Below are 7,184 nucleotides of genomic sequence, written 5' to 3'. Positions count from 1 at the left end.
CAGGTATTCAACCCAATTTATTAACCTACATTGTTTCACCAACCCACCATTTTATCAGTCAGATTTGAATGAATAGGATATAGCCCAATAATTTTAAATTGTATTATTCATATGTTCGTTTAACCATAATCAGAATGGATCGGATTTGAAAATGTGATGCATTTCTCAATTAGATTGAATTTAGATTTTTTTTTATCTAATCCACTAGAATTTGATTTTATCATTATAACTAAGTGAAAATTTGATTTAAATTCCTACAGGACTAAACTAGGTGGGATTTTGAATTTAGATAAACCTGTTTTGTGTATATATATAGTTGCTTATTTTATATTTAATTTTGTACACAGATAGCAATTTTATGCAGCCTTATTGAGTTGAATACAACCGAATATACCTGAATATATGAATGTATCAAATTTAAGTATAAGTTTCACAAACCTATTGGATAATGGATATTAATTGAAAATACATTTGGCTATTACCCAAATCTATTTTGTAGAACCTTTTCCAACCGATCCATTTGCAACCCTACTTTTGTAGATTTTTTATCAACGTACTCTATTTCTTTTTTTATTATTGGGCATTGTTTTTGTATGGATTATAGTTACCTAATCTTATGATTCACTCTGTTTGGATTGTTGATCATGCATGGTTGCCAATAAATGACTCTTGGCAAGAGTGTATAGTTGGTTAGGACTATGCTTCTGTTAACCCATATATGTGGTTAGTTTGCATGCTTTCTTATTGCATATTGATTAATTAAAACTCTAAGATAATACCTATTTTGAATCAAAACTTAACTGCCCTAAGTCAGTAGTTTTCTTCTAAAATTTATATTATGTTCATAGACACTAATTATATATGTAGTAAAAAAATTTGCATTAACAAAATCAAACCCAACCTGATTTTAGATGTCTAAATTTTCCAAACGACCCCCAAACACACCCCAACAGAAACTAGTTTAGTCTCATCAGGAATTTATTATTTGTATGGCTGAAAGCAACCTATGCTTGACCCCTTCAAATGTTTTGCTTTTGCATGGTCTGAATTCATAGAGCATTTAAAATTCGATATACCCATCCCACTTACTATTCACAATCTGCACATTGTCTATGTAAAACTACGTCATGATCTGCTGATTAGCTATTGGCAGGATCCCTTGCTGGTCCCCAGTGGAAATGCATGTTGGAGCCTGTAAATGCAGAGTACGTACTGGGGATCCAACAATGGATCCCACCAATATTAGTGGTAATTATCAGCAGACCTGGAGTTTGTAAAACTGGTCTCGCCAGGCCTACAGTTCAGACACTCACATTCATTTCACGATCCTCGTTTTTACTCCCCAACTCAAACTCCGGCCAAAAGACTGAGAGCATGGGAAAAGAGAGAAGATTTAAGCCAATGGTTTATGACTAGCCATTTCCACACTTATCATCACAACAACGAGCTTCTTTTTATTTTTGTTTTCTTATTTCGGTTGAAACTTATCACAAAGCAAGGGGCACTATTATTAGCTACTAATAACAGGGGGTGCTTTATCTTATCGTGTAGGACAGATAAGATATTGCAATTAAGAAGAGTTGTAAGGTTCTGGTGCATTCACTGTTGTACATGACACACATAATGCAAGTAGGTGCTGGATCAACTAATCCATGGGCCCAAACCCACCTTTTTAGTTGGACGAACTACTTGTAAACTTCTTTAAATGCGCTCTCTCTCTCTCCCTCATCCTTTGCTTATAGAGACTGGGTGAGTGGCATGGATGTCGTATTTTTGAGAAAACGGTGCCACATCAGCGGTGCTTCAAGTAATGTTCTTTGTTTGGTATTGTTGTTTTAGAAAAAAAAAAATATTACTCCAAATCAAATTAAATGTTTTCTGAGAAAATGTATGACATATTACTGTCAATGGTTTAATGATGTGACATCAATATTGTATCATCTTTGCATAATATAAATTAATGTTGAAAACTTTGTTGAATCACTTGTACATATCAAACAAAACCAATGTTGTTTTCTCAAAAAATGCCTATACAAAAGTATAAGTTTCAAATAAAAACTACTTACAACTCTACATGCCTAACACCAATGTGAGATCTTTCGTAGAGTGGTCTGAAGGACTCAGGATCTCCTACTCACATAACTCTGCCCACGTCCATCCACAATACACTACCCCTGTGCATTGAAATTAAATATTTTCCCGTACATAACACTATATATGAGGATGAGATGTTATCCATATGTGATTGCCATGATATACCGGTAGACGTGGGCTGGAGATCCGGACTATGCAGACAAGGAAAGAATGGAATTGCATAGTAAAGATACATACATGTGTGAAGAGAATAAGAGGTTTTCTGGGTGTGGTTCATGAGAAATAGAGATTGGGGAGGTTGTTCAAGTAGTAACTGTTCACCAATTTTCAGCTCAAAATCAGTGAAGCAACCGCCCACACCAATTACCAGTTCACCACCACCACCAATACTTAGTAATTGCTCCGTGAAGCGAGCCAGTCTTGTCCGGTTCGGCTGGACCACATGATGCCGACTCTGTACTCTGTAGAAGTGTTGCATCGTCGTACCCACAGAAAAACTGAACCCTAAAAGCATGGAAGTTATTAACCCGACCAGCCCATTTGTCCAACCCCAATCTGTTCTTCAGGTTTTGGACACAAGTGTTCATTATTAGATGGTCTACCCTCTACGGGACCATTGTTCGAATTTGAAATTAGCTACCTTTGTATTTTGGAGGGTATCCAATTCATCACTGCCTCATCATCAATTAATGTGTTGCCATTATAGACCCAACACTAGTTCTGCACTTTCCCTCTTCATGTCTACACCTAAAGGCTTACAGCCCATCCTTGGATACGGGCGAGCTGGTTCTGTTGCTCTCAACCTTGTGTAAAACCAGGTCCAAAATCCAATCCAGCCCTATTCTGATTCATTGTGAGAACTAAGCTCTGGCCATTAAGAATCTTCTGATGCTAAAAGTGAAGCATGGACAAGATTTAGATTTTCTCTTTGGCATTACTCGTTGTTTCCAAAGCCTAATTATAACGAACCCCATCAAAATGCGGGAAAAAAAAAGATTGGGATGTCTAACCTTCAACGTGCACACAGAGACACCACCTATTTTAATAATAGTTTGATCACAACCCACCAAATTGTTACATCGATTTCCTTGTACAGGTCATATTTATCTCATCAAATTATTCCTAAATGTTATTTGATCTAGGCCCTACACATCACACTAAATGACATGATTTAATTAATCAATTTTGTTTTAAATCCAAATGCTTAATTTCTCAGTATTTCATGGTGGTAGTTGATAATTATCTCTCTAGACTCTCGATTCCGGATTCCCTCTTGGGATCTCGTACAGGAGATTAAAAAGATAAAAATGAAGGCAATACATGAACACTTGAACAGTGAACAGTTGAGTTAATGCAGGAATATAAAACTAGAATATATGTACACATAAAAAAAAAGGAAGGGTACATTACACCAACCGCCGTGAAACAGTACACCGGCCGGAGACGTGATTACTGGCGACCACCGACCTCCGTCTCGATCATGAGACTGACGAGGAGATCAGCGAAAGCGCCAATGATGAATTTGTGGGTGTGCTTGGGGTTAAGCGTGAGATAGCAAAGAAGCAGCTCGTGCAAGTAATCCCAGTTGGCCTTGACGTCCAAGAGCTCTCGTGCCTCGACCATCTCCTGCATTGATCTTCTGAAATCCCTGAATGGGTCAGGGGAGTACGTAGGGATCGGGATGCCTCCACCGACGAGTGTGTCCGATTCCGGCGGGCACTCCGGCGACTCAAAGATGGAGTTTGAGCGGCCCGGGGAGGAGAAGAAGAAGCGCTGTGAAGCAAAGATGGTGGCAAAGTCGGGGGTGGTGTCGAGGTCGGAATCCGACGAAGAGAAGTCATCGTCGCTGGAGCGGCTGCGTGATTTGGAGGTGGAGTCCGAGGTGAGATCGTAGAAGGAGTTGAAGTTGTTCACGAGGATCGGCGGAGAGGTTATGGATGGTGGGCGTTTATGATCTTTGGAGGCGTGTGGGATCGAAGGGAATCGACTCATGGGTGGGCATTTTCGCTTTGAGAAGCAGAGATTGAGGTTTCTGCGAAGCCCATTTGACATTTTTCTTTAATCTTTCGTGCAAACTTCAGGCTTGGAGAGCCGGCCTGAGGGCGGAGAAAGGGTAAGCTTTAGAGTGTATGAGTGAAAGGCTCAATGCTCGGTTCAACCCATTCAGGGAGGTGTTTGTAGGATGTATGTTTTTATAGAGGACTGTACAGTTGGGTAGCGATGGATTTACAGTTGTGCAGAGAGGAGTTTGAAATTTAAATTACAATAGATTGTAACATAGGTTTGATATCCACGTGAATTTGAGGTGAGTTGTGGATCTCATGCGTGTTGACTCGGTCATATATCCTTAACACTCCCTTAATGTGAGACGTTGAGATGGCAACTAGTAAACCATAGGGCTTGTCCAGAGGAATATTTAAGCCAGGTGCAGAGAGACCAGAGCCAGACTCTTTGTCACCATGTTGGCTATTTGTTCTTGCGTTCAAATGAAGCGAACTCTTAGAGTAAATGTAAATCCAATTTTATATATGCATGGTACGGCGTGAAAAGAGAAAACTGAATTTGTTCTGACTTGTGAGGAGGTAGAGTGTTGGAGTGGATATATTTAGATACAATAAGTTTCGTTCAGAAGCGCATTTATTTGAATCCATGGGATTCTCCACGGTAACTATGGCAAGACTTTCAGTATATATTTGAATTCCATGGTCTGAGCTTGAAGTAATCGAATAGAATGCTTTCATTTCTGAGAACCATGAAACAAGGCCGAATATTATTCACACCTGGTTCGCTGCAGACTAATGTTCCAAAGAGTAAATCTTGAATATACTTCTACTGTGAAAGCTGAATACCACTAGTCAGGTTTGGTGAGTGAAGAGAGAAGCCAACTCAGGATCATCATCTGAGGTTGTTTCAAATGTAGAATTAAAAGCACAAATTGCTGACTGAGGTGTGGTTAAGCCGGAAAAAGATAAGATTTGAGAAGCTGGCGCAGTTGACAGTACTAGAGGTGGAACGGAACGGGGATCGGGGGATGGAGACATTTGGGGTGGATTCGAAGTGGTGAGGGGAGAGGTAGGAGGGTTGGAAGAGTTGTTACTGTCGTTGGTGATATGGCCAGTGGACCATAGATAGAGAGAGAGAGAGAGACTTGACGAAATTTCGATACCATGAAAGTGCGGAGAAAAGCTTTAGAGAGTTCTCTTGCGAGTGAAAGGCTCAACTCATCCAGGTAGCTTCTATTCTGTGTTTATGGATAGTTGTGCAACGGATAGTTATTTATAATTGTAACGAATTTGAAATTTAAATTTATAGCAGATTGATTGTAATAGATGTTTGTTGTTATAGAGAGAAGAGTAAAAGAAGGATGGAGATCGTATTATGTGTTTTTCTTTTTTTCTTTTTTTTTTTGTTCATTCGAAAGGGAAAGAAACGAGTGATGATGAGGTGGAGAGTTATTAATTTTGGCTTGTTTCAAGGAGACAGAGAGAGAGAGAGGACAATGGAGATTGTTGGGAGTGGACCATTTTTTAAATTATAGATTTTCCCTCTCTAATATTTCTTACTCCAGTCATCATATCTGATACATTACATTCACATACTTACGATCCATTTGTTCTTCTATTTGTTTACTTTCTTTCTTTCTTGTTTTCATGTTCGAGTAAATCATTGTTTTTTCTTTAGGGCGTAACAAAAAAATAAAATATACAATATTACCGAACACCACATTAATGTCCTAAATCACCATTGTTGTTTCTGCCTCATACATTTTGTGGTGATTAATACAAATTAGTATAATTTACCAAAAAAATACAAATTAATATATAACTTTTATTTGAGATTTTTTTCTGATACAATATTTGAGGCTATTTATAATTAAAAGTTGAAACGGTTATACTTTTTAAAAAATAAATTTGGCTTCAGTCAATGCAAGTTTATATTCACACAGCCTCTTATAACCTTGCATTAGGAATATTTATCCATAAAATAAAGCACATGAATAGGATACAAGGCTGTTGCACGGGCTGGCTGACCAAAGCTGAAATCTTACAAAATTGCATGTGTGGGGTTCAATATTTGCTCAAGGGGCGGGTGAAATAATCATTCTAGAAAAAAGGACTTTCATATGTGAAAGATGTGACAATACATCTCTCATCAAGTTTTAGGAAAAAGAAAAAGGCTTTCTAACCATTAAGGTTAGAAATAATAATATATTTTATATAATAACTAAAGTGAGATATCTTTTTCTAAAAAATATCAAATAAGGGCATTCGTCTTTTTCCTTTGTATTTGGCCAGCAAATGCCCTCCGGTTAAGCCTAATCATCTTAACTGCATTATTTTTTAGAAGTGAGCAAGTGAATTCCGTTCCTATGGATTTGAGGTCGAGGAGGCAGAGCTGGTTGAGGTGAGCAAGTGAATCCTGATGTCAATGCAAGGACGCCAAGCCATGAGGCGGAGCAGGCGTCGCCAGAGGAGGATTTGTCGGTCTGGGAGCGGAACTCTCAGGTAAATCGATGCATCGTCTCTCTTCGTTCAAGTCTCCAAAAGGTAGGTGTCGCACTGAAAGCTCCGCCTCGTGGTCGAGCTAAATGCGAAGCCGTGGATCAAGTCCTGGCTGTCGCGGCCAAAGGGCGAACTCGGTGGAGCAAGGCCATTATCACCGGCTGACTAAATTTAAAATTCAAGAAGAAACCAGGGTGACAGTCACAGAAATTGTTGGTTGAAGAAGCTGGAGCAAGCATTCTCCGCTTGAAGGAGAAGTTGTTATTGGCATTAAGATATCTCATTTCGCCAGCAAGATGAGAATGCCCTTATTTGACGGTGTTCGCCTTAAATTTTCCGTTAAGCCCTTATTTGCTACCGAAGAATGCCATTAAGATGATTGGGCTTAAGCGGGTATCTCATTTTTGTTAAAAATAAGGGCATTCGCCGGCCAAATACAGAGGAGGAAGATAATGCCCTTATTTGATATTTTTCAAACAAAGATACATCATTTCTGTTATTATATAAAATATATTATTTTTATTGATAGTAAGGGCAAAAAATTGCCCTTAACGGCTAAAAACCCAAAACAAAATAAAACCTAAAGCT

At 38.7% G+C, this 7,184-nt stretch overlaps 1 pseudogene; it reads right to left on the bottom strand.

Annotated features, from left to right (window-relative positions):
• Window positions 1–3,417: 3,417 nt before the first annotated feature.
• LOC148879220 (transcription repressor OFP11-like) lies at window positions 3,418–4,894 on the bottom strand (annotated as a pseudogene).
• Window positions 4,895–7,184: the final 2,290 nt, after the last annotated feature.

This window comes from Nelumbo lutea, chromosome 1 (assembly GCF_056320005.1).
Source record: "Nelumbo lutea isolate HS-2025 chromosome 1, American lotus-T2T, whole genome shotgun sequence".
In the NCBI taxonomy this organism is placed as follows: Eukaryota; Viridiplantae; Streptophyta; class Magnoliopsida; order Proteales; family Nelumbonaceae; genus Nelumbo; species Nelumbo lutea.
Note: the sequence above shows the minus strand (reverse complement) of the source record. Positions and strands in the feature narration are given on the sequence as shown.